Here is a 22,043-nt window from a genome sequence, read left to right on the forward strand (position 1 = left end):
CCATCAATACCATGTTTTTTTGCCCAATGTAAAAATCTTTAGTGTTAGGTCAGATATTCCCACTGAGTGTCCTTGAATAAAATGATTTGTTGTCCAAATGTAAGTGGAAGGTATAAAGAACAGCACAATACTCTTCAGTCATACAATTATGTATTTTTAATTTTACTACATTATTTAATATTTGTTTTGCTACCTCCACTATTTCTAGTAACTTAAGCTTTAATCTAATTCTCGATATAGCCATTTTGTAAATAAAAGTTTTATTCAATTTGAATAAGACTAGCAAATTGACATAAACATCAGAAATCATTTTGAAAACAAGAACCAAGTTAATTACCCAGTTTGCAAATGAGTTATTATAATTTGATGGCTTTGCTTTGGAAAGCATATATGGGATTTCAAAATAAAAGAAAGTAGACAAACTATAACCCATAAAGGAAAATGAATTATTTTAATTAAGGGAAAATGGAGTTAAAATGGGAAGTGAGAGAAATTATGTTTTTTATGAAATATTTTTAATTAGGATAAAGGGACCAGAGCTAACGTTTACTAAGGACGCATTAAGTGTCAAACACTGTATTATATATTTACACACACTATAAGATTTATAGATTTCATATACAATACCTTATATTTTAAAAACATGTTTCTTTTCTATTATTTATTAGATGGAAAGCATATTTAGTGATACTTGTCTTATCCTCAAAAATACGCAATCAAGTAAATCATTAAAAAACATAATGTGGGCCGGGTGTGGTGGCTTACGCCTGTAATCCCAGTACTTTGATAAGCAGAGGCAGGCGGATCACGAGGTCAAGAGATTGAAATCATCCTGGCCAACGTAGTGAAACCCCATATCTATTAAAAATACAAAAATTAGCTGGGCGTGGTGGCTTGTGCCTGTAGTCCCAGCTACTCGGGAGGCTGAAGCAGGAGAATCGCTTGAACCCAGGGGGTGGAAGTTGCAGTGAGCTGAGATTGCGCCACTGCACTCCAGCCCAGCAATAGAGTGAGATTCCATCTCAAAAACAAACAAACAAACAAACAAACAAAAAACATAATGTGACTTTATTTATTACTCAATTCACCCAATTTATTAAGTGCCTGCACTATGCCAGTTGTCCTACTAGGCATCCAGGTACAGTAGTAGTAATTTACAGTGTGCAATTGTATATCATATTTCAAATATAAAATTATGATCTCAAACTTTTGAGATGCGCTATACCTGAAGAAATAATCTGAGATAAGTGAATGAAAAACAAAATAATTCAGATTTTCCTGGCCAAGTTATTGATCTCCAAAACTGCTCTACTTTTAAGTTACCAACAGCCTTTAAAGATTATTGTCAAAGTGTAGCTTTCCTTTTATTGAAAGAGCAGGCCAATCTTTGTGAGACAATGATTACCTTAATTTAAGAAAAAAAAAAAGACAGTACAGACAATGCTATTTAGGTAACACAAAGCTAGAATTGCAGTCTTAAGAAAATGTAATTAATACAAGGTCTCTAATTTATTTATTGAGCCTTTAATCTGTGGCAAGCAATTAAGGAATACTATACATAATTATTCAGTGAATCTCAGGTCATGTTTAGCTCAGATATCAGGATGCTCAGAGCACGTGTTATAGGAAGGTTAAATCTGAAGACCCAGGCCATTTTTCATGGCCACGAAAAAAGAGATTGAAAAGCAGACTGCTGGAAAATGCCTTAGGAATCCAGTATTCCAATTATGCAACAGTCGTTTTGTGAATGTCTGCTCACTGCCCTTGGAATTTACTGTTTAATGTCAGCATTCTCCACAAACCTCTGGGCTCTGAGATGGTGGGGGCCTCTGTATACTTGTTCGCTATTGTATTCTTCACCACGTAATGAACACTCCACATATTTGTGGCATTAGTGTAAGATATGGTCTCTGGGTTCAAAGAGCTTATAACATACGAAAAGAGATAGATAAGCAGACTTTTTTTTTTTTTAGTAAAAATGAGTGCAATGATAATGAATATAACTATACTTTACCCACCACCCAACACATCTACTGTATTCCCTACTCCTATTTTTGGTCCATAACCACATAATACTACCTAACATGCTATGTTTATCATCCATTTTACTTATCTGCTCTGTTTCTCTTTCTCTTTCTCTCTGGGTATGTGTGCATGTATATAGTATGCATATATATGTTTGTGTGTATTCATATGTGTGTGTATATGTATACACATATGTATATATATTTGTATGTATGTGTGTAGAGATGTATATACACACAAATATATATATACACACACATATACATATATATGGAAGTATCATCCAGTCCTAGAAGAATGTTTGGCAGATAGTAGGGAACGAGAACTACAGCTTGAATAAATTAACAGTAATGGTGGGTACTGAGGGACACTAGACTCTTAGAGGAGCTTTCCCAGAGCCATGGTAAGGAGGTGAAGCTTTCGAGAGAGTAAAGCTTCTGGCAGCACCTGAGAGAAGTGATACTAGAGAGGCAACAACAAGTTCAGAAGGAAGCTGGATGACATCTATCCAAAAGGCAATAGCAGCAACCTTGACCTATTCAGATCGGTAACTGGGGAGGAATTCATTTTAGGGGTGGTCAATGAAAGGGTATAAATGAAAGGGTATAAATGAAAGGGTATAAATGAAAGGTTTCCTGGAAAGGCAATCAGTCAAGGGCAGAAAAGTCAGGACCCAAAATCACTGCGCTTCCTATGTGTTGCCCCTCCGGAGTTAGCATGGCAGCTTCCTTCCAGAAATTGTGATAATGGAGAAGGATGAGAAGAAGGTGACGGAATCAGCAACTCATGGATCTGGCAGCTGATGAGATCTCTGGGCACTGTACTGAATGTATAATAGAGAAACTGGGTTCAGCAATATGTATTTTATTTTTACTTTTATTTTAGGTTCAAGAGTACAAGTGCAGGTTGGTTATAGAGGTAAACTGTGTGTCACAGGGGTTTGGTGTGCAGGCTAATTTGTCACCTGGTGATAAGCATAGTACTGGATAGGTAGTTTTTTTTATATTCACCCTCCTCCCACCCTTTATCCTGAAGAAGGCCCTAGGATCTATTATTCCCTTCCTTGTGTCCATGTCTACTCAATGAGAACATGTGGAATTCGGCTTTCTGTTCCTGCAGTAGTTTTTTAAGAATAATGGCCTCCAGCTCCATCCATGTTGCTGCAAAGGACATGATCTTGTTCTCTTTTATGCCGGGAAGTATTCCATGGTGTGTATGTGCCGCAATTTTCTTCATCCAGTCTACCATTGATGAACATTTAGGTTAATTCCACGTCTTTGCTATTGTGAATATTGCTGCAAAAAACATTCACGTGCATGTGTTTTTATGGTGGAATGATTTATATTCCTTTGGGTATATACCCAGTAATAGGATTGTGTTCAGCAATATTTAATTGTCAGTGCATTTAAATACCAAATGCACTGAGAGAGAGAGAGAGAGTGAGAGAGAAAATCTTCATTTATAAAATTTACTTGAATAGTATATCATCATCTATACCATCTTAAATTTCATTTTTCCAATTATTTTTAAGTGATTTATCCATGTAGATCAATATAGAACTTCTTGGTTTATTTCAACAGCAATGTAGTATGCTATTGCATGTTTGTAGTATATTAATTAAGAAATTGGCTGGGTGTAGTGCCTCACACCTATTATCCCAACACTTTGGGAGGCTGAGGTGGGAGGATTTCTTGAGCCCTGGAGTTAGAGACTGACCTGGGCAACATAGTGAGACACCATCTCTACAAAAATAACAAAATTAGCAGGTGCAGATGTGGTAGTGTATAACTATAGCTCTAGCTACCCATGAGGCTGAAACAGGAGGATTGCTTAAGCCAAGGGAGTCAAGGCTGCAGTGAGTCATGATCACAGTGTTGCATTCCAACCTGGGTGACAGAGTAAAACCTTATATTGAAAAAAAGAAAAGAAGTTGCTGAAGTGGTATGGTAGGCAGAATTCTAAGATGATCCCTAAGATTCCTGGCCCCTATATACATGCCATGCATAATCCCAGATAAAGAACATAATTAATTTTATGTCTGAAATTAGATTAATTTATATGGCACAGATTAACTTTAAAAAAAGGGTTGACTGGGCACTGTGGCTCACACCTGTAATCCCAGCACTTTAGGAGGCTGAGGTGAGTGGATCATTTGAGGTCAGGAGTTTGAGACTAGTCTGGTCAACATGGTGAAAACCCATGTCTACTAAAAATACAAAAATTAGCTGGACGTGGTGGCAGGCGCCTGTAGTCCCAGCTACTTGGGAGGCTGAGGCAGGAGAATGGTTTGAACCTGGGAGGCAGAGGTTGCTGTAAGCCGAGATCGCGCCACCGCACTCCAGCCTGGGTGACAGAGCGAGACTCCATCAAAAAAAAAAAAAAAAAAAAAAAAGGTGGATCAGACTTAATCACATAAACCCTTTAAATCTGGGTCTAGAGGTCAGGGATAGAGGAAGTCAGTGATTTGTAGTAGAAGAAGGATCTGATATACCACTACTGGCTTGAAAATGGAGGGGCCACATGGCAAGAAACACAGCTGAGAGTAGCCCCTGACTCACAGTGAGAGCAAATGGGGACTTCAGTCCTGGTATTGCAAGGAACTGAAAGTTTTTTAACAAGAGTGAACATGGAAGCAGACTGTTTTTACCCACAGCCTCCGGATGAAAATGCAGCCCAGCCCTCACCTTGGTGTCGGCCTTGGGCTACTCCAAACAGAAGGCAAGTCGTAGGGAAACAGACTTCCACAGAAATGGTGAGATAAAATAAATTGCTGTTGTTTTAAGCCACAAGGCCTGTGGTAGTTTGCTACACAGCAATAGAAAATGAATGGAAGCGGTAATGCAAAATGTTAAAATTTAATTTACTGAGAAATGGAATGATTCTTTTGCCCGCCCTTCCTTCCTTCCTTCCTTCCTTCCTTCCTTCCTTCCTTCCTTCCTTCCTTCCTTCCTTCCTTCCTTCCTTCCTTCCTTCCTTCCTTCCTCCCTCCCTCCCTCCCTCCCTCCCTTCCAGGTTGGAGTGCAGTGGTGAGATCTCAGCTCACTGCAACCTCTGCCTCCCGGGTTCAAGCCATTCTCCTGCCTCAGCCTCCAGAGTAGCTGGGACTATGGGCACGCGCCACCACTCCTGGCTAATTTTTGTGTTTTTAGTAGAGACGGGTTTCACCATGTTGGCCAAGATGTTCTCGTTCTCCTGACCTTGTGATCCACCCTCCTCACCCTCCCAAAGTGCTGGGATTACAGGCGTGAGCCACCGCGCCAGGCCAAATCATTCTTTTTCTATACTTTTCTAAGTACTGAAAATATTTTAGAATTTTAAAGAAAAGGAAGTTGTAACATTGAGGGAAAATGTCTGATAACTATATTAGTAGAGGACTCAAGGGGTCCATGAGATTTGGGATGAAGAGGTACATATATCATGAAAGGTGAGGGTAGATTCCCCTCTCCCGGACTCCCTTCATTCTGCCTCCATTTCCATTAGCACTTTGACCAGGATTGTTTTCCTTGATAATTCCCCTAAGTCTAGGTCACAGTTTAGATTTTCAAGGACACAGTATATATTTTATGTGGAAAAAAAATGCAAATCTTTCTTTGGAAAAGCTAGAAAAGCGAGAGGTAATTCAACTTGGATTTTATGTGGCAAATGTCTCACTGGGGGGAAGAATCAGGAAGTATGAACATGAACAGTGAGGCTCCAGGAGAAGGAGAATGAACTGGGAGAAACAGCTTCAAAATGATAATAACAAAGGCTGACTTTGGAAGAAATAGGACGACTGGGAAATAACTTGCCATTCAAAAATAATTTTTGAGGTCTACAAATGAGGAGCTCTGAAAGGATAAACGTGGAGTGGTTTAAAACAAACAAAAAACAACTATAAAAGTTAATGATGTGAAAATGGTCATAAACAAATTGTGGGAATAATTTCAACAGAAAAACCAGGTCAACAAGAAGCTATAATTCTTGAATTAACCCTAAATTTAATTTTAAAAGGGAGTACTATGTGCTTTCTCTTCTCTCTTTCTCTCTCTCTCTCTTTTCTTTTCTTTCCTGCATGCACTATAAACTCAATTAAAGTTAATGGGAGTTATGGGCAGCATTTCTAAATCACAACCTCTTTGAGGCTAATTACTTTGAACTAAATTGTTAAACAGCAACCTTTTCCTGGTTTGGTAATAAGCAAGATAACATCCTTGCACACATTATATTAGATTTCAGGAAAACATTTATGGAGACATTTCTTCTGTAACATATTTTTTGCAACTAGTCCAAATTAAGAAAAGATGTGCATTACCCTAGATACCTAACAAATGTTTTCATTATGACAGAATTGGCAACTTCACCTTCTTAAATTTATAAAATACCTGTTCTGGGCTATCTTGCCTTTAGTGGGTAGTTACCACTTGTAAAGCCAGGAGATTTGGATTAATAATCTCCATGTGCCCAGCTACTTTTCTTGTAGAATTCTGTGACTGTAATTGCTTACCCCTTGGGTTTTTGAGAGATCTAGAAAGCACAGTCCAGGGTAACATCTACATGGAACCTAACATCACTGATAGAAAGTTATTCATTCATTATTTATTGGGCATATTGGTATCCCTGGCACCTAGGCCAGTGCCGTCTAGAGGAGAACGTCTGTGAGCATTTGCTGAATCAGTGAATCAATGGGCATCTATAAAGTGCTGGGTGCTCGACTGGATCTGGTGATAGAAGGAAGAACATTTGATATAATACTAAATTGATACACAGATATGGATACGTGAACTACCTGTGTATGGGCCCTTGTTCAGGAGTCAAGAAAGAGGCACATGCAGATTATTGTTGCTGGTGGCATTCTGTTGCATGGACATATCGGGACATGAGGGAGCAGGGAAGGTTGTCTCAGCAGTCAAGAACTTACTCTAGTCTCAGTTTTTCTAGGACTGGACTATGCAAGAAGGCTATTAAGGAACACAACAAAACCCACCAGCACTTTTTAGGATAAAATCCAAGCTCTAGAGCTCCACCTTTTCTAGGGTCACTTACTTACATTTTCCAAGGGAAAAGTGCTAGCTGGATTGGTTTATCACCATCCAACAGAGAACACAAAGTATTGAACATATTTTGTGCTAAGGAACTGCAGAGAGATTTGGGTTCTTTGTGTTCTGCTTTTAAGGTGTCACCTGGTGTATTAAGCCACAGCAATACCTATCCAGCCCCCACGTAATCCAGCAATCAAACGTTCAACGACAAACATACACATTTCACTCTGGCAGGAAGGTATACATACCACAACAACTTCTGCAATTGGAGGAGACATTGCCACAGTAGCCAGAGTCATCTCAGTACTCACAACCTGTGGGTTCTACTATGTTTGAAATAAACAGTATGTGTAAACCTACCAATAGTTAAACAATAACAACAACAGCAACACACAGATCATTTTAAGCAACAACTACTGGATCAACTCCTATTGTAAAGTGAAAAGAAAAAAAATAACAGAAAAAGGCATGAAAATATCTCTTCAAAGAAGTGGTGGTAAATTCAATTTCCTGTAGAGGTCATGGAAGTAATATAAATATGTAAATCTGGACAAGTATAAGACAGTGTGATAAATACATCCGGTTTGAACAGGAGAGTGTGTGTCCTAGTGAAAGAGATCCAAATTAAAATTAAAAAGTGACACCAAACACTGCGTAGGCCACCTTCTGCTGGATTCAGCCCACTGGCTGTCATTCTGAATTCATTGTACCAAATGTCCTGAAGAAATCTAGAAAAGAAAGCTAAGATACAAGGGAAGTCTATCTCACCATTCTCCAAGTGATCATATATCCAGAGGACATTTCCTCTGCAGTTCTCTTCCTTTTTTGTTCATTCCCTATTCTTGCCTTGGTCAGATTTCTAAAACCAGGAATAACCTACACTTTCATTTCCAAGGGGTCTGTTTGTTGAGTGGGCTGTCCTGCTTGTTTAGGACTATTATAGTATTCTTTTATCTTTAATCACTGCTCTGAAGAGTCCCGAGGGCTCTACTCTAGGATGGCAACCCTATGCCCATGATGAAGGCTCATGTTTTTGAGCCAACATGAGCCAACATCACTCTACATTTTTACTTGATTCCCAAGAGCGTTGAGTAGTAGTCTCAACTTTCAGTGTCATGAGAATATTATCATGACTTCTAGAGAAGTAAGTACCCTTCCATGACTATTAAATTCTCCAAGTGAGAACATTCAGAGTCACAGGGCAGTTAAAAATTAAAGCGAATCATAATTAGGTGCTGGAGACACTGCCTCATGGCTGCTTTTATGGAGGTAAGGGACATACCACAACCTGCTATTCAGGACTTCAGGTTTTTTAGAATAGTATTTGCAGATGATAGCATAATTGGATGTGTTTCCACAGTTTCTTTCAAAATTTTATAATAATTTCAAGTATATCAGTAGCAAAGTTGAAACAATGTTTATAGTTTACCTTTATCTACCCACCTCCTAGATTCTACATTTTATCTATACTTGTTTTGTCACGTATCTTTTCATCTGTCTGTCAATCCATCAATCTTATTTTTGATGCTTTTCATGAATTACAGATATCAGTATACTTTTCCCTAAGAACTTCAGTGTGCATATATTAACTAGAGTTCAATATTGTTTCAAACAATTTTGATGTAAAATTTAGATACAATGAAATGCACAAATCTTCAGTGTACATTTGCTGAGTTCTGAAAAATGAATGTATCTGTGTAACTTATACTCCATCACCACCTTAAAAAGTTCCCTCATACCTCTTTCCTGACAATCCCCAACTCACCCCCTGGCAAAAACAAAAAACAAAACCCACTGTTTTGATTATTATTTACTATAGTTTAGTTCTGGACCATCACCTGAATGGAATCATACAGTATGTATTCTTTTTTTGTAAGGTTTCTTTCACTGAGCCTATGTTTTTGAGACTCACCCCTGTTATTGTATGTATCAGTAGCCAGGTTTTTAAATTACTGAGTAGTATTCCGTTGCATAAATACTACATTTTATCCATTCTTCTATTGATGACATTTGGGGTGTTTCCAGTTTCAGAATGTCTGTCTCATGATGATCCTACACTTTGACATCCCTCCCAACAATGTATGAGAGTTCCAGTTGCTTCACATTCTCACCAATATTTGGTGCTATCAGTAGTTTTTAAATTTTAGCCATTTTAATGAGTATATAGTGTTATTTCATGTTTTCCTTAGTAATATTTTCATGTCCCCAATGACTAATTATTTTGAATACCTTTCCTTGTGTTTACTTTCATTTTGTATATCTTCTTTGGTGAAAAATCTGTTTGAATCTTTTGTCCATTTTTTAGATGTGATGTGTATCTTATTGAGTCCTAAGGGTTTCTTTTTTTTCCTGGAGATTGGTATTTTGTCAGATACCTGTGCTTTTAGCTGGATTGCTTTAATGGGCCATTCCGCCATATCACCAGCCTCGCCTTATGAATTTTAGGACTGTTGCTAGGATGAGTGATCTCCTTGTCATTAGCCTATGATCTCCTTTCTTTTCCTTTGTCCTCAGAAGCACACATGGAGAGCCTTGTAATTCCTTCAATTACAGCATATGATACTTAAGAGAGGGGTTTGTCCTTTCCAAGCTGCTAGATTTTATTTTACCTGAACCACTGATTTGAAAAAAAATTAAATGAAAGTTAAAATAATTTATGAAATAACGATCAACCTGTATGTTTGCTACTTTGATTGTGATACTGGCTTCATGGCTGTATGCATATGTCCAAACATATGCATCAAATTATATGCATTAAATACATGCAAGGTTTTATATATCAACTATACCCAATAAACCTGTTAAACTAAAACTGAAATCAAAACAAAATTAAAAGTACATACTAAAAAACCCTCATATATTTTATAGTTTGCAAGTTCTTTCAAATGTATTATTTCATTCAATACTCATTGATAGCCCTTTCAGTGAGGCTACTAGCTCCACTCTACAGATACATGAACTGGGACTTACTAAAGATAAGGCTCTTGCTCAAGACCATCCAGCTGGTGTAAGAAAGAGCCGAATTCAGTTCATCTGACTCTGCCCTTCACCAGTACCTGGCACCACAGTTAAAATGCATCCTGGAGGTCGGTGTCAGAATTAAGGCTGAAAGCTGTGAGCATTTTACTATCTTCCTTATAATGGAGACACTGAAGCTGAGCCCTGCTAGTGAGTTATTAATCTTGCATTTTCTGCTAGTTGCATCTACCCTATACCCTATTTTTATAAGTATCAGGCTTGTTTTGGGAAACTATTTGTGAAATTAATGGCAATTTGACCTATAAAAAAACATAGTGAAAGTAACCCAACTCTGGTCAAATTTGCTTTTAAATTGTAGTATTTTGAAGATTTCTACATACTGCAAAAAAAAAAAAAAAAAAGCAGTTTGGTTTAGTTTCTCAAGGGTTTATTTTTAGAAAAAGCCTTGCAGATGATATGCAGAAGACATTTACTAAGATAAAATTATTCTCATGACATGAATCAGCTTATTGCTGTTCATCGCCTTTAAAATAATGGGTTCTTTACATTTGTTGGATTTATTTTAACATATAAAACCATTTTCAAAAGTGAATGTCAATTTGAAAAATTACTCTCTCCATGTGTTCAGTAACGGAAGGGAAGCTCACAAGTGCGCCATCAGCAAATATCCAAAGGTTTCTCTCTTTAAGCCTTCCTATTACATCTGAGCAGGTGAAAGGATTAGGTGAGTTAATTCTTGCTTCTAATTCTGTTTCCATCTGAGATTTACATATTTACTACCGCTTAGGAATCTTGCAGTTTGGTAATCTTCGATGAATCGGTTAAGTGTTTTGACTTATCACAAAAATGCCCTACAGAACAATCTTATTTTTTGCATCTTTCCCTTCCAAGACCAGGCCCACTGGAAGTAGGTTAGTTAAACTAGATCAAATGTACATCTCAATAATTGAAACTCAGCTCCCTCTGGGGGCGGTAGAAATCCTGTTGTAAAGTCAGCACAATGACTGCAGAGAACATTCTTTTGTAATTTATTTTTATTTTATTTTTTTTCAAATAAAGTGTTTTTGTTTCCTTTGTCACTTTTCTTGACAAACACCCTGCACATAGTAGATATTCAGGAATAATCTACAAATCAAATATAAATCTGTTCTTTCTTGGGGAATCAGAACAGCTTTTTCTCTTTGTTTTTCCTTCCCAATTCCTCTAGATATTCAGAATGTTGAATGATGGTTTTACACTGGAGTTCCAAACTGAAGTTAATGGATAGAATTAAAGGAGTCTGCGAACTTGGGAGGAAAAATGGATCTTTCCCATGAGGAATCTTTAATTAGAAATCAGCATTTCCTTCTATTGTGAATATAAGCAATGCGTCCACCCCACCTCAGCATTGTAATGCTAGCAGTATTTCTGAACTTTTACTGACAGCAAAGAATCAGGGATATTTTCAAATCACATTACATTTGTGCAGATATTTTGAAATATGCATGTTTACACTATTTCAAAACTACTGGGCTCATGCCTGGATATCTTTATTTTCTGCATTCACAAGCTCATGTATTACAGTATCACATATTTGATTTTAATTACTTTAATAATCATATTTCAGTATATTCAGTTTCCTTAGTAGTCTCATGCATCTTATTTTATGATTTGAACAGAGCTGGAACTAGGGTCTTGCAAGGCACAAACTGGAGGGTGAATGTTTCCTTCAGGATCAGGTGCCAAGGGTGCAACATGAAAGAGAGAACTGGCTCTCAGGTCCCTGGAAGTGCAGGATCAATGAGGGTAGAACTAGCATTTCCACAGATCCAAGAGTGATTTCTTAAATCAATATCTTCTTTTCCTCACCCTACTCCAGGCTCTGTCTTTCAAAATACTATCCTGAGTGTGATTCCCTTTTCAGTTGTAATTATTGAACATGTCCTCATCCCTCAGTCTGGCATACCCATGAAGTGTGCCTGGGAGGCATGAAGAAAAGGAATCCAGAGAAGGGTGGTTTTCCCCACATTCCAGTTTCTCTTCTTTCCTTGGAAGACAGAGCAACAGCCCATTGAAGGCGCTGTGGCCAAGAGTTCTGGGATATGGCATGACTGACTGTAAAGGAAAGGGAGATACTAAGCACTGACATAAGTGAGGTGGTCACTGAGATAATGACACAAACTTGAAAAAAAAAAAAAACCTCTCATAAGGGATGCAAGATGGACCCAACACTTTCTGAATATCTATTGAAAGTAGCTGTGTCCTACCCTGATGCTCAGAGTCTGTGACTATGTCCCTGGGAGATTTCTTAGATGGGCTTAATCCTTAAGGAGCTATGAGAATCCTGTAAAAAAAGCAACTTTCTCAGGCTAGTAGCGTAAAAGGAAGTTAGAGTAATTTAAAGCATAATACGTTTTTGAAGAACTTCTGTTGACTTGGAGATGGAGGATAGACAAAAAATATGGGTCTCTCTAGGTAAGAGAAAACCCCAATTGGCAGCCTTCAAGGAAACACAGCCTCAGTTCTACGATGGCAAGGAACTAAATTCTCCCACATGGGAAAGGGCGTTGAAGCAGATTTTTCCTCACAACATCCAAATGAGGACTCAGCTCTGCCGATACCTTGATTTCAACCCTGTGATACCATAAGCAAAAAACCCAGGCACACTATGTCAGACTTCTGACCTACAGAACTGTGAGCTGATAAAAGGGTGCTGGTTTAAGCTGCTAGATTTATGGTAACTTGTTACACAATAATATAAACTAACACAGGAACTGACCACTGGAAAATGGAGTGGGATAAGATACATTTGGTTGCCTAATGGTACAATGAAGTAAAACTCTCTGCTAGGCCAAAGTGCTGAGCACAGACTTTCTCGAAACCTGTGTTCCCATCTCTGTCCTTTTTCAAACTTCTCCTTACATAATTGCTGTTGAATATCTGTGAATTGAGTAGTATGCAAATAGAAAGCTAATTCCAAAGCCAGCAATCTTTCAATAGTGTATTAGGCCATTCTTGCATTGCTATAGAGAAAACCTAAGACTGGGTAATTTATAAAGAAATGAAGTTAATTTGGTTCATGGTTCTGCAGACTGTACAGGAAGCATAGCACTGAAATATGCTTCCGAGGAGGCCTCTGAAAGTGTAGAATCATGGTGGAAGGTGAAGTGGGAACTTGCACATCACATGGCAAGAGCAGGAACAAGACAGACAGAGTTGTGGGGTGGGAAAATTGAAAAATTTCTTGAAACAAATGATAATGGAAACACAACATGCCAAAACCTACGGGATACAGCAAAAGCAGTGCTAAGAGGGAAACTTATAGCTGTAAGTGCCTACATCAAAAAAGAGGAAAAAGTTCAAATAAATAATCTAATGATGCATCTTAAAGAACTAGAAAAGCAAGAGCAAATAAAACTCAAAATTAGTAGAAGAAAAGAAATAATAAACACCAGGCAGAAATAAATGAAATTTAAAAAATACAAAAGATCAAAGAAACACAGAGTTAGTTTCTTGAAAAGTTAAATAAAATTGACAAACATTTATCAAGACTAAGAAAAAAGGAGAGAAGATAAAAATAAATGAAATCAGAAATGAAAAATGATACAACTGATACCACAGAATTTCAAAGGATCATTAGTGTCTAATGTGAGCTACTATATGGTAATAAACTGGAAAATCTAGAAGAAATGGAAAAATTCCTACACACATACAACCTACCAAGATTGAACCAGGAAGAAATCCAAAACCTGAACAAACCAATAACAAGTAATGAGATTGAAGCCATAGTAAAAAGTTTCCCAGCAAATATAAGCCAAGGACCTCATGATTTGTTTTTTCTCTGTTTTAATATGCCTTCCTTTGTGAGAGTTACAACTTTTCAAGATAAATTAAGGCACCTTGAGAAATCGTAAAGGGTAAGAACTGTATTATATACATCTTTAGGTTTAAAAAATTCAATCTAGTCTTTGGAGCACAGTAGGCTCTCAAACATTGAATTAAAGTAGGAACACTACAAAGATCAGAATTTATGGTGATCAGTTTTATTTTTGAAAAGATTATTTACCATGTAAATGTCATGGTATCTGAAATGTGTTCATTACACGTACCCAAGAGATCCCAAATGCCAGTATGGAAAACAGCAGACCAAAGAAACATAAAATAATTCAGGAGCAAAAAAATTGACAGGCAGGAATGCTGCATAGTGTAGCATTAAGAATATGATATTTAAATTCAAAACTGACTTGGGTTTCATCTCATCTCAGATATGTAAGAAGTCTGAGACCTTGGAGAAATTATTTAACCACTCTGAATTATGGTTTCCCCATCTATAAATGAGAGGTCATTAAAACAGTTCTCCCAAATGGTTGATGTGAATATCAAATGAGATCATTTCTATAAAACCCTTAATATAGTATTTGACTCATTGTAATCATAAAATTAACATAAGTTATGGTGAACTATAAAAATTGAGCACTTTTTTTTTAGAAACTGATATTTTCAGGGAAAATGAAACTGAATCCAAGGTAAATGTTATTAGAATATTGATTTTTTTTTTCTCACTGATGGCATTACATTTTTTTGGAAAGAAAAATATGCTGGATTTTAACAGTCCCAAATTACATATGATATACGTATCTCATGTTATTTGTTGAATTAATGATTTTGAGTGTATGATGTAGTTTTGTTTTGCTTTTCTCCATTGCTGGATTTCAGCTGTTACATTTGTTATCAGAGTCATAAGAGCCATGTTAGTTTAGTTGATAAAAATGTTTTGCTTTACAGAAATATTCTTGAAATCAACAGGCCTATGCCATTCTTATTTCAGTGGAACTTAGTCTGATACAAAATGTAAAGAGATGGAAAAACATTCTCTATTGTTGTTTTGAAAACAAGAAAATAACAAGTAAAACATACCAGTGATGGCATTTATCGTACTTCTGAACTCATCAGTGAAATTAGTGGAAGAGTAATGTTGGTCACAATAGTTAGAAGTCTGACACTAACATTGTATACTAGAACTAGACTTTTTCTGTAGCCTTATAACCTGTGTGTTTCTGAAACAATTCAGAAAATGCAAATGAATAATTTTTAAAGTAGACATATTTGCATTAATACACTAAGATTTCACATATAAAATGTATTTAAACAGACTCCTCAAAGACCAAGTGAATGGAACTTTGATCATAAATGTTTTTCAGCTATTCTTTATTCAATTCATTCAATTCTTAGTTGATTGTATTTTTTCCCTGTTAAACTTTAAGCAGTCTTTACTAAAAAGTCATAAAACTTCTTACGGTACAAAAAAAAAAATCCCAGGGACAAGTGTGGATATACTTAATTGCCATATATCAACATTCTCCAACTAGAGAATAATTTCCTATCATATATATATAAAAAAGTAAATTGATATTAAGCTACAAATATTTTGTGAATAAAGGTTTAAATCAACAGGGATAATGTAATATTCAGAAACTCATGTTGTCCACCAGGAATTAACATTTTCAAATAAAAATACTCAAAAAAAAAAAAAAAGAAAAGTCAGAGGCCTGGTTTATCATTTTTCTTTTTTAACCAGTACTTCTGGAAACGGATAGCTTAACCTCAATGGGCCTCAGTTTCTTTATTTGTAGAATGAATCAGTTTGACCGAATAACTGTATGGATTATTAAAACACAATAATTATTAAAGTTGAGAGTATTGTCTTATTTACCAAGATATATTACATATAGATGGATCTTTGCGAGGAAAATGTATTACTCCATTTTCATACGTGATAAAGAACTGCCGAAACTCGGTAATTTATAAAGAAAAGAGGTTTAATTGACTCACAGTTCAGCATGGCTGGGGAGGCCTCAGGAAACTTACAAGCATGGCAGAAGGCGAAGAGGAAGCAAGGCATCTTTTTCACAAGATGGCAGCAAGAAGTGCCTAGCGAAGGGAGAAGAGGCCCTTATAAAACCATCAGATCTTGTGAGAAACTCACTCACTCCCTATCATGAGAACAGCATGGGGGAACCAACCCCATGATTCAATTACCTCTACCTCGGCTCTCCATTGACACGTGGGAATTATGGGGATTACAATTCAAGATGAGATTCGAGTGGGGACACAAAGCCTGACCATATCAGAAAATAAATACTTTGGAGTTGCACACAGACAAGAACAAATGTTGCTAGGACTTTCTATAGAAAACTAAGGGCATTCACATTTAACATCAGGTAATTATTATCTTTTATTATCATAAATAATTTATGTGTTCTTGGGTTATAAACATCTTTAATAATTTTCCTTTCCATCTAAAATGAGTCAAATATGATCTTAACAAAGAGTACATATATTTAATTAAATCAGGACTGTATCTTGTAAGTAAATGAAGTGAAACAAAAATTGATTTAAACAATGAAGTGGAGTTATTGGATGATGACATTGAAAAAACGTAACAGCCTCAATCTAGTTAAGACTCCACGTCCATTCATCTGCCATTCTGGTATTCTTCTCTCTGTTGGCTTAGTTCTCAGGCTGCTTTACCGTGCAACTGTCAGACAGGTGCAAGCAGCAACTATAGCTATGGCTTCCTCATTTTCACCCATGTGGAGAGGGCATTGTTTCACCAGAAAAATCAAACAAATGCCTGTGATTCCCCTTGATTGAGGGACTTCCAGTTCAGACCCTGTGAGCATAGAAAATGCCATATACCAATTGGGAAAGGTCCATTATCTGGTCCAGTATCCACGGCAGTATCCATGGTAAGGATTGTACAATTAGGATTCATCCAGTGCTGCACAGTGATGGATGAAAAATTATCCAAGGAAAATTCTAGTTTCTGTTAGGAAGAGAGAAGAGAGAGTACTTTTAGATTATGCAACCAACCAATGTCAAATGTATGAGTATATATTCAAATGTATTCAATGTTTACAGTGAGAATATTACAGGCACCAGTTATCTTATGCTTTCTTATATTATTTGGAACTCCAAATATGAAAAATAAGATCTAAGTTAAAATATTGGCGAATATCTCCTAGTGGAAAATGGATTTAAGTATAAGAACAATGGACAAAATGTAAGTGAAAAGCATGACATTTTAAAATTGTACATGAAAATATCCATAAAAATTAAAAGAAAAATGTTAGGAAAAATAGTTGATAGAACAACAATGAAGAATTAATATCCTTCAAGATTAAAATATTTCTTCACAACAACGAAGGCAACAATCCACCTTGTAGCAGACACCGTAGATGACTTACCTACTCTTCTTGGCTCATAATATTGGCAGGAAGCCAGTACTCACTTCTCCTCACCCCAGTGGCCTGTGGCAGGCTGAAAGTGCTAAAGAGTTAATGCCCAATCCCCTAAGAGTCCCTAGAAGTAGACGGACAGGAGCTGTTGTGGAAATACCCCAGCTTTCTAGTCCATGGATGGGATGATTTTGCATGGAAACCCACTAAAACACAGAGCCTTTATCAGCCCCTTCTCTTCTCTGATTTCTCTTCTCTGTGATCAGGGTTTTCCAAGATTACCAACTCAACCCACTACTTTCACTCAAATACCACTTTCAGGGAAAGTTCCTATAAGAACCCAGACACTTCCACAACAATATTTTTAAGTTTTCAAAATTGCTAAAAGAGTAGATTTGAGATGTTTTTATCATAAAAAAGACAAGCATTAAGGTCATGGATTTGTTAATTCGCCTGATGAAACCATTCCATATAGTAAACATACCAAAACATCACATCGTACCCTATAAATACATACAATTTTGTCAATTAAAAATAAAATATATAAAAAGTGAGTAAACAAACCACTACAGAAAAATCATGAATATTTATTCACAGAAAACCCACAGAATAAAAGTGAAAAAAAAACTTTTGCTTTGTAGTTATTAAACAAATAGGGAGATCCTATTTTTATTTTGTCAAGATTGTCCAAAATTAAGAGACAAAACTCAGTGTTATAAAGGGTGTATTCAGGAAATCTTCCCATAATGTGAAGGTGATTTAGCAAAAATACTTACAAACATATTTTAAAAACATTTATGTTTTTCAACTCAGTATGTCCACTTTTAATAATTATTTATAGATCTATTAGAAATTATATCTAATTAGAGAATACTGGCTGAGTGTGGTGACTTGCGCTTGTAATCACAGCACTTTGGGAGGCCAAGGTGGGCAGATCACCTGAGGTCAGGAGTTCAAAACTAGCCTGACCAACATGTAGAAACCTCGTCTCTACTAAAAATACAAAATTAGCCGGGCATGTTGGCACATGCTTATAATCTCAGCTATTTGGGAGGCTGAGGCAGGAGAATCACTTGAACCCAGGAGGCGGAGGTTGCAGTGAGCTGAGATCATGCCACTGCACTCCAGCCTGGGTGAAACTCCATCTCAAAAAAAAAAAAAAAAAAAAAAGAAAATTCTTTGATTTATTGATTTTGTATTATTTGTATTAAAAATAAAATTAGAAATGAGAAAAACCTACATTCAAGCTCTCAGAATATTAGTTGCTGTAAGGGAAACTGGGAAGAGTGGAGGAGGCAAAGTTTACAAGAGAATAGACAAAATTTTTGTGAATTCCTTTACCTTTCTCTTTCATTTATTCATCTTGGCTCTGATGTTACACTGCCCTCAAGACTCTGGCTCTGATGCTCACCATTGCTTAAATCTTGGAAGCACCTTCTCTTGGACTGTTTCCAGATCTTCACTTGTCCTGAGCTATATATTGCATTTCTAGTGTTAGTCTGGCATTGGCCTACCTGTTCTTTCCCTGGTGCCTGACTTGGATCTCATCCAGTTTTCAATGTCATTCCTCCCATGATTCAATAGTGACTCATTCCATTTTTTAGCACATTATCACCTGGACTATTGTGCCATTTGATAGAATGCACTGCTATGCTCCATGTTTGAATAGCATGAACTGATTTTGCTATTTTACAATTAATGCCATAAGTGATGGTGGGAAGGGATGTGCAGTGATGATAGTTAATTAAAAGGACTTCATGCACATATTTTCCAGAATGTAAGAAGTAGATTTTCTTGAAAACACTGGATATTGGCTTCACATTTCTGCAGAAATTCATTCTAAAAAATGAAAATCACCCATAAATGGTAGGGGCCCAAATTGACTACCAGGGCAGATTGATCCTTTCCATTCATTAGCTGCTATTCATATTGTCTGGATTCAATGATATCATATGTATGAAAGTGTTTGCAAACTTTGGATTAAAACATCATTGGATGTTTTATTATTATGTTTTGTATGTTATGGATTCCAGCATTGTGATTCCATTTTCCAGCTAGAGACTGAACAACTTTTCAAAAAGCTGAACAAAGTGCAGAATTTTCATTTATTTTTATTCAAATTATTATGAATGTATTTGATATTATTATTGGTCTTTTGCATGAAATAAACTAATATCATTTGGTAAACATTTTTGTTTTATCTGGTAAATTAAAATATACAAAAAAACACAATTTTTCATTTTTAAAACTGGGGAATCATTAAAAATCACCAATGATATGTATAGTTAATTGAAATGCTGGGCTAAAACAATATTATTAATAAATAACTCAATGACACATGGTTAAAATGAACTCATATGCAGACTGTAATTATAAGGCATAATTAATCACATGCAGAGGTTATCTCCACCGTAAAGTAAATAAGTGTCTCATTCAGAGCTGATTTTTTAAAATACTATCTGGAAAGCCAATAAATATTCATTATTCATATTAAACACAAAATTCTGCCAGTGGAAGATTACCCCTTTCAAGGTCACTTGTTTTGAAGAGCACAAAGATGAGGCAGCAAAGATATACTTATTCAGGCCTTTGTTAGCCAAGGTTTTTGACCTCTGGCAAATTCCTGACTTTGCTTTGTCCCATTTGGAAAGTAGAATTTTGTATTCACTGACTCCTTTTGCTTTATAAACATACTGTAAACATAAAGTGCAAATAGCTCAATGAAAATACCTGGGAAACATAAAAATCTCTGTAAGTATTAGGTATGCATGTTTTATTATTTCTAGCAGTTTTCAAATATTTTATTTGGTGTGTAACATTACAGACTTCTCAAGTATTTTCACCCTATGAAAGCCACGCAAATCATAAGGTCTTTGATATGGTTAGGCTTTGTGTCCCCACCCAAATCTCATCTTGAATTATAATCCCCATAATCCTGATGTGTCAAGGGAGAGACCAGGTGGAGGTCATTGAATCACGAGGGCGTTTTCTCCCATGCTGTTCTCGTGATAGTGAGTGAGTTCTCTTAAGAGGTGATGGTTTTATAAGGGGCTCTTCCCCCTTTGCTGGGCTCTTCTCCTTCCTGCCACCTTATGAAGAAGGTGCCTTGCTTCCTTTCACCTTTTGCTATGATTGTAAGCTTCCTGATGCCTCCTCAGTCATGCTGAGCTGTGAGTCAATTAAAACTCTTTCCTTTATAAATTACCCAGTGTCAGGTAGTATCTTTATAGCAGTGTGAAAATGAGCTAATACAGTCCTATCACAGCTTAATGGAAGATACCTAAATCTGCATACTCATATATATGTGTATATATTCATGAATATGTATATATTTTATATACATATATATTTTAGAGTTGTGCTCTGTCACCCAGGCTAGAATGTAGTGGCATGATCATAGCTCAGTGTCACCCTGAACTCCTGGACCGAAGGGATTCTCCCATCTCAGCCTCTCAAGTAGCTTGTACCATAGGCACATGCCACTATGCCTGGTTGATGTTTTATGTATTAATTTTTAGTGTAGAGATGGGGTCCTGCTAGCTTATCCAGGCTGGTCTTGAACTCCTAGTCTCAAGTTATCCTTCCACCCAGCATCCTAAAGCACTGATACTACAAGTCTGAGTTTCATATATTGAGACAAATAGTTATTAGGCACACTGAGATTTTTGAAGGTCAGCACGACCCACTTGTATAGTGAAATCACCTAAAGTTTTGTCTCACAAATTCATCACTAAGCCAAAGAGATCATTAAATATATTTGAACCAAGAAGTTCAATACACTTTACCATATAATTTATGTAGTATTAAATATGACAGATGATTTTATATAGAATGAAAAATAAATTTCATTTTTAAATGCTGGCAGTAAATTCAAATACCTATTTAATTTCACAATGCATTTATTTCATCTTTTCCCTTCCTACAAATAGGTATGTAATGCTCTTTGAGATTGATACGTACATTTCTGTCACCAAGATGCAAGTCTAAGGTTGGAGCCCAACTCTCTGGCATTTATTTGAACAGAACTTGAGCAGCAGCTCTGACCTGATTATCAGCTGTGGTTACTTCTGTAAATCATGGTTTGGCAACAACTCTGTACCTTCTTGCTGATGCCGGAACATCTTGGCAGATGGCCAATTGATTAAGCACCAGTGAATCCCTGGGGTGTGGGGCTACCATGGAAAAACCCATCATTTCAAAACCTAGAACTGTGAAAATTTTTATCTTCCTATGTTAAGAGCTTAAGAAAAATTTGAGGTATTTTTTTAAAGTTCCCATACTTAATATCCTGAGGATCATACAGTCCTCAGGTCTTTATTTGTTAATATCATTCATTGTATGTAAAATATTCGAACAGAAAAGATTCCCTTGTGAAAAAAAATGTTCTGAGTTAAACACACACACACACACACACACACACACACACACACACACACACATACAAACATACACACAGTGTACCTATCATTTGCTGGTGATTTTCATGGTTGGTTTGTTTATTTTTTTTACTGAATCTTTTTTTTTTTTAAAGAGAATTATTAGAGTCTGGGATATGTATGTTAAAGTCTGTCAGTCTTATCTTTTTTTCCAATCGCTGTTGACATGGATTGTAAAATAGTGCAATTGGCATATTATTTTAAAACATGGACCCTGGTAGTGCATGCTAGCAAATGGAGCAATAGTTTGGGTGACAGTATGTTACAGGTTGGAAGTGGTTAACATTGAGTTATGGGAGAAGATATATTAAAAACTGAAAGAGACCCAAGTCAGGCACCCAGGAAAAAATAGGTAGGCCAATGCCAGT

At 36.4% G+C, this 22,043-nt stretch overlaps 1 long non-coding RNA gene across 6 annotated transcripts in view; it reads left to right on the forward strand.

Moving 5' to 3' along the window:
- Positions 1-22,043, forward strand: part of LOC105481326 (uncharacterized) — a 430,141-nt gene that overhangs the window by 285,355 nt on the left and 122,743 nt on the right. The window lies entirely within an intron of this gene.

This window comes from Macaca nemestrina, chromosome 11 (genome assembly GCF_043159975.1).
Source record: "Macaca nemestrina isolate mMacNem1 chromosome 11, mMacNem.hap1, whole genome shotgun sequence".
In the NCBI taxonomy this organism is placed as follows: domain Eukaryota; kingdom Metazoa; phylum Chordata; class Mammalia; order Primates; family Cercopithecidae; genus Macaca; species Macaca nemestrina.